Source organism: Cyprinodon tularosa, unplaced genomic scaffold (assembly GCF_016077235.1).
Source record: "Cyprinodon tularosa strain WSP-4 unplaced genomic scaffold, ASM1607723v1 ctg386, whole genome shotgun sequence".
Taxonomy (NCBI): domain Eukaryota; kingdom Metazoa; phylum Chordata; class Actinopteri; order Cyprinodontiformes; family Cyprinodontidae; genus Cyprinodon; species Cyprinodon tularosa.
In genome coordinates, this window is record NW_024039103.1 from 276,172 (window position 1) to 282,171 (window position 6,000).

Sequence of the window (6,000 nt, forward strand, 5' to 3'; positions counted from 1 at the left end):
GACTAAGGAAATCATGTCTTATGTAATTAAACCATTTACCTATATCTGTAATTTGTCATTTTCATCAGGAAAATTTCCAGACACCATGAAAATTGCAAAGGTAATTCCCATTTACAAAAACGGTGAGAAATGTATGTTTAGTAATTACAGACCGATATCGTTGTTACCACAGTTCTCAAAAATTTTGGAGGAGTTATTTGTAATCAGATTAGATACATTTATTGATAAAAATAATATTTTAAGTAGCAGTCAATACGGATTTAGAGCCAAAAACTCGACATCAATGGCTCTTATGGAACTGATAGAACAAATAACAAATGTAATTGATCAAAAACAATATTGCGCCAGTATTTACGTTGATCTAAAGAAAGCATTCGACACGATTGACCATAGCATTTTACTAAAAAAACGTATTAAATACGGGATTAGAGGGACGGCATTACAGTGGATCTCGAGTTATTTGGAAAAAAGAAAACAGTTTGTACAAGTACATGATACTAGATCCGAATTTTGTGAAATTACATGTGGAGTTCCACAGGGTTCAGTACTTGGACCAAAGTTGTTCATCCTATATGTTAATGACTTGGTAAATGTGTCAGGGTTTTTCAAATGTGTCCTATTTGCGGATGATACCACTTTTTTTTGTCAAGGTACAGATATAGAATGGATGTTAGAAAAAATGCAAACAGAATTTATGCAAATACAAAAATGGTTTAAACTTAATAAATTATCTTTAAATTTGGATAAAACAAATTATATGTTATTTACAAGGAGACAAAGAACTGTTAATATTCCATTTAAAGTTGATGGTGTAGAGATTTGTAGAGTTAGTGAGGTGAAGTTCTTGGGTGTGATTATTGACGAGAGATTAACATGGAAATCCCACTTGAATTATTTAAGAACAAAAATAGCCAAATCAATTGCAGTGCTTTATAAAGTAAGGGATTTTCTGAACGATCATGCACTGTATATGTTGTATAATGTATTAATTGTTCCACACTTGGTCTATTGTGTTGAGGTATGGGGAAAGGCATGTTATACTAGTACAAAATCTGTTTTTGTTTTGCAAAAAAGGGCTATAAGAGTTATTACTCGAAAACATGGCAAATACCCATCCAATATATTGTTTTGTAAATTGAGGTTATTGAAATTCTATGATTTAGTTGATTATAATATTTTGTTAGTTATGTATAAGGCACACGTAAATACATTACCCTCAAACATCCAAAAAATCTTTGCAAAGAGAGAGAGCAGTTATAACCTTAAGGGGACACAGATTTTTAAGAAACCCAAATTCAGAACCAGTTTGAAAGAACGATGTACCTCGATACAAGGAGTCAAACTGTGGAACGAACTACAAAATGATGTTAAAAATGCCAAATCACTGCACATGTTTAAGAGAATGTTAAAGACTGGATTCTTGAAGAAGTATGAAATAGTATAAAATGAGCTCATACTATCGTTGTTTAGTTGAGATTGACGACTGACTTTGTTTTTGTTGCAGAAGATAACCATTTTTTTCCCTGTTTAGTTTCAGAGCTGAGAAAAAAGGGGCAGATATTATAAGATTTTTTTCTTCTTTCTGCTGCCTTTCATTTCATTTTGTTTGAAAATTTTGAAATACATATGTAGTATGTCTGTGTGTATATATGTATGTAATGTATACAGATGGATATGTAGGTATGTATGGATGGAGGTGTATTTTTATTTTTTAGTATATCAAAAATTTGATAGGCTGTTTTTTTTGGTATTCAATGAAATGAATGAATAAATAAAAAAAATAAAAATAAAAATAAATAATACTACTTTAGCGATAGTTTCAAGGTGTTGCTTTATTGTATATCTCGTACCATGTCTTTCGGTTATGCTGTTCTTTTTTCATCTCGTTACAGGTGATGAAGCAGACTGAAAATGTTTTGTCATTGTCTCCTTTCTATCTCCTCTTTCATTCATCTTTTCTCTTTTTTTTCTTTTTTCCTTTTTCTTCTGTTTTTCCTGCTCTATTTAAATTGCAGTGTCCATATAAACTGTAAAACTCCCTGCATAATTATAATAAAGCAATTTATATACATTAAACAAGTGGAATAATATGGCAATTGCCATACTGCTACACTTGTGAAAGTAAAATCTGTTGGGCTCTTTTTGGCATCAAGACAATTATTCTTATTGCCAGACAGGACACTGTAAAAAAGAAAAAAAAAGAATAATCTTTTATATAATCATTGAATATTTAAAATGTTTAATAAATAGCAAAAGTAAAATATACTGTAACAGAAAAGGAAAATACTATCTGTGAGGGGAAATCCCTACTCACACCTGGAATTCATTTGTTCTGTTGCAGATAAAGAATGTGTCACCATGCAGTGAAGCCCCAGACTTCCCAGACTGCAGCATGATCCATCGACGTAACGCCATATTAGTTCTCAGGGGTATCATGCTAAACTACTTGTTTGTTCACGTCTCTTTATCTTCTGAGTCACTCTGTGTGCACCAGCGTCTGTGTCCAGGCAGGCCATGCAGTGGCGATCGGGGATGGGGCGATTGAGATATAGAGCATTAGTTGGTGTCATGAGTAAATTAGAGGCCAGATCTGTTTTCTAATCAGAGCACAAGCACCGTGTTAGAGGAATTAGGACGACAGCTGCTGGGAGCTTTTTATTCCTCTCTCTCTCTCAGCCAGAGACAGGCAGACCCCAGCTCAGGGACCACCTCTTTACCGCAGCCACCTGTCAATGCCGGTGTGTGCGAGTGCTCGTTCACATCCATGTTTCCAACCCTCATTTCATGACATGCACGCTTACACGTACATAGGAGTGTGGATCCACTGTAATATGGCATGCCAGCTTGCACACATGCTTGCACACATGCCGTCTGGTACACTGACCTCCCTCCGTCGCCGGGAATTAATGACAGTGCAGGTTCCATGCGCACACGCACAGCCACTCGTGGCGTGTTTATGTTTTCCGACAAGTGTGAAGGGCCCTTATGAGATATCCGATTTAGATAAGGTGGAGCGGTGGGCGGCCTTGCATATGTCTGTTTACTATGAATCTTTGCAGGGCCTTGAGGCTGCAACAACAGATTCCTTCACAACATCAGTTTTCCATGCATGAGATGAACAAACCTGGTAGTAACAATGCGAGCGATGGAAAAATTACAAACTTTTTAGCCTATAAAACATCTTTTGATGTTTAATGTGAGTCCCGCAAAATAAATCACAAAAAATTGCTTAGTGTCTTTCATTATAATAGGCGATGATGATGGAGGACGATTTTGTGGCTTGTTGCAAAATGATTGATGACACCAAAGGTAACTAAATAAAATGGTGTGAGCTGTTTGCTTGAATTTTACAGCCGACTTGTCTTTTACATGAGCAGGAATGTGGGAGGGTGAGATGTGTAGGAGGCGACTTCGAGATTCACACAGTGTCAAGCTCCAGCATCGGGAATGGCACCCATTCCATTCAATATGTGTCTGTTAATTCATCAATTTCCTACAGATTCTGAATCTTTAGGGCTTCCTTTAGATGATGCGGGATATATATTCACTTTATACCTCATGGATGCCCTGTGTAAGTTCTGTTACTGGTCTATTAAAAGTATTGGTTCTACCAAAAAGGCATCAGGGTTAATAGGGAAATCTTACTCCATTACCCTTAAAGAATATCCTCTTTTTACAGTTTTGCCTTAAAGGAATAGTACACCCAAAACATGATTAGCCTTCATTTTCTACTCACCCCCATGCTGAACAACACTCTGGAGTACTTTTTTGATATCTCAAATGCATCTGGAGATCTGGGAGGCTTCTTGCTGTCTGCTGACATTCAAATAATGGAGGTCTATGGTGCCCGAGGCAGAAAGGTCCATAAAAGTCCACAAAAAACGTGTCAATATTCCTCCATACTGCTCGTCCAATGTATTCCAAGTGTCCTGAGTGGGTAGCGTCCATAATTTACTCGAAACGAAGTCATTTAGAATGTTTTTAGAGCATAAACAGTAGTGTATAGGATTTCCTAAAAGCGCGCGCCTGCGCGTTCACGACGCTATGGAAACCGCGGCAGACCAAACCAGATGAAAGTGCGCATTCAGCGTCTGCTCTGTTGATAATGCAAGCGTAGAAGAAGAAATGTGCTGTTTACCTGTGCAAAGAAAGAAACAACGAAAGAAAAATGTCTGAGGACTTCAGTGTTGAGGAAGAGCATGAGTTCTTTGCCGAGCTGAATGCGCACTTTCGTCTGGTTTGGTCTGCCGCGGTTTCCGTAAACTCGTAAACGCGCTTTTAGGAAATCCTATACACTAATCAAGGCTAATCATGTTTTGGGTGTACTATTCCTTTAAGGAGTGTCATATACTGTAAATCTTGTTGTTATAGATGTTTACATTTATCTATATATATATATTTATTTTTTGCACAGTGATTGAAATACAGAGGAATAAAACATTCAACACAAATAGTGGTGTTTGTAGAGAAATTAAATTCAAAGAGCTTATATAGCGCTTCCATCTTTGGTAAACACTACTGTAGGTTAAGCTTCTATATAAATGAAGTACCATGACATACAAAAAGAAAATATGAAGGAATATTCTCAAAATGAGATGTAATAGCAGAACAAAGAGGCCAATGGTAACTGTGGAGGAGCTGCAGAGATTCAAAGCTTTCCTAGGAAAATCTATTAGCAATGTGTTTTTTTTTTAGGTGAATGTTTGATGTTTTAATATATGTACTTGATTTTGCAGACACCTTTCTGTTAAACTCGCAGTTTACTACATAGGAGGTCATGCTTCAGTGAACCACATTTCTTTCATCCAATCTAAATCTTTTGAACTGTTTGTGATGATGAGGGGTTTTTAAGGTGGACTAGTTTTACTTCGATCGTGGTTTTCTCTTTATTATCTGATCTGATTTTATCTGTCATTTGATTTATTGTCTTTATTTTAGTAGTCTGATCGGTGTTGTCGTTTTCTTTAGTTTGTTGTTTTCACATATGTCCACCCTGAAGTGCTACACAGCTTGATCTGGCTGTTAGAATTAAACGCCCTGTAAATAAATAATTGTAGAAGTGTGTGTTATGGCTGTTTAAGGTCTGATGAAGATGGATTACCTTCTAACTGTAGTCTGGTTATTGCTAGTAAGGGCACAGCATCATCTAATGTTTGTGCTCTCTACAAATTCAAAAACCAGGGAAATGTTTGCTGAAGGGAAGAAGAAGTGCTGAGTTTAATATTTGGACATTAACTCATTATGTGTGGCTAAAGACCTACATTCCACACCAAACTGAACACAAAATCCTACCAGAAAAACATGATGCCAATGATTTGATCCTGTGAAAATGCTTTTCTCCAGTAGGGTAGCTGATAAGAGTAAACAAGAAGATGGATTCAGCTAATTTCAGGACAAATCCAAAATAAAAATTATTAAAGTCTACAAAAGACTGAAAAAAATGGTTCCTGTTCAATCAGGGTCACTTAACAGATACTGGGACAACAGGACAGTTCAGGTCAAAGCAAAAACATCTTTAAGGAGGGTCTAGTCAAAGTCCAGATCTACATCAAGTTAATGATCTGTGGCAAGACAGAGCTGGACTTATTTTGAAAAGAAGAAACATTTAAAATGTCTGCATGTTGCTGTGGAGAGCTGACCAAGATGTTCTTCAGAAGAATTATAACTAAAGGTGAAAATCAGCTCCAGGAGGTTTTGACTTCGGAGACGCTAACACCAATTTACTCCACACTTTTCAGGTTTTAATTACAAAAAAAAGTTGAGTGCTTCAAATCATACACATACAACTCCCAATGAGATTCGTTGTGGTGATGATGGGACCAAAGGACAAAAGCTTAAAGGGATATTATTAAATTTTTGACACAACAGAGCGACGATGCAAATTTACAAATGGCTTCCTTCTGGTCAACCAATTGGAATATTTATTCAGCTGTAGCTTAAAAAAAACACCCAGCATGTTCTACCATGTTATTTTTTTAAAAGTCTCCAAGTGTAAAGTAC